The sequence below is a fragment of the Dendroctonus ponderosae genome, unplaced genomic scaffold (assembly GCF_020466585.1).
Source record: "Dendroctonus ponderosae isolate FM_Combo_2020 unplaced genomic scaffold, Dpon_F_20191213v2 Dpon_F_20191213_1, whole genome shotgun sequence".
Taxonomy (NCBI): Eukaryota; Metazoa; Arthropoda; class Insecta; order Coleoptera; family Curculionidae; genus Dendroctonus; species Dendroctonus ponderosae.
This window is the reverse complement of record NW_026017110.1, coordinates 7,568,167-7,569,381: the sequence shown is the minus strand read 5'-3', so window position 1 is coordinate 7,569,381 and position 1,215 is coordinate 7,568,167.

Here is a 1,215-nt window from a genome sequence, read left to right as displayed (position 1 = left end):
ACTATTTGAGTGAGACCCCCATGGTATGATGGCATGATACAATGAATACAAGGTAGGATCTTGCGTCGATTTGCGTGACGTCAGTGGAAGTCACTGCGTGATTTTTTCCTGTCTGCCAGCTGGAAATGTGATTAAATATAGCTTATTTAGTCTTTGTCACATTTAATATTGGTTTTACAATTTTCTTTATAATTACAAAATGCTATGCAGCAGGTTTTAAACTTGAAAATGAAAAGTAATAAAAATTTATTTAGTTTGTACGCTATCATAGTTGCCAGATGTGCAATAAAGTATAGCGTTTGCTTTTGGCGAGTACCCAAAAAGTTCGAATTGCAAATTCCTCTCATTATCATCATTTTTGAAATGCTGAGAGCATATTCGTATCCGCACAACAAGCATTCTCCTATAGCTTGCACACTTTCTACAGTAAACTTTCCAACTATCAAACGCAAAATGCTCAGTTGTTTGTCTACAAGATTCCCAAACACGCCAAAACGCATTCACCCCATGATTCAATGAATTCATTGAATGATACAATTAATTAATTGTTTCGTTTGGCTCTACCCGATTTTACGAATGACACTCTGGCAACACAGCAAGCTAAAACGCTGAAAATCACAGATTTTGTAGACTTTTTTAGGGTATTTTTCTTACCAATAAGCCCAAATCAGGTCCGAAACGCGATTTTGAAAGCATTGAGCTATACAACACTGCAAACCCTATCCTCATATAACTTTCCACTTTTGAACTATTGCGTTTTAAATTCAATGAAAATCTGTCTAGGTTACATGCATTTTAAATGGGATCAGCTGTTCACTTTACCAAAGTGCTAACCAGTAAAGTCATATGCGCACGAAAATGCAGTCTTCGATCGATGAACTTCTTACCTTGTATCAGGAGTATAATCAATTGACTTGTCACTTTGTTTCTGAACGATTATATAGTCGTTCTTTCCCTCATGCATGAGACTTTCTCTTTCCTTGTCTAAGCCCTCATCCCTTTCATAGATAAAGACAAGTATAGATAGCCCACTCTATCGCACTTTGTTGGACCCCCGCTAACCTGCTGCCATCTATTAACGCAAAGGCACAGCTGCGTTTTAAATCTGCTTGCGAGTATTCGTCCCTGCTACTTGTTTTGAAGGTTTGTGTCCTTACTATTATTGGTGACCGATTACTTTAATTGAGATTAAGAGATGTTTAATAGTCAGTTTAA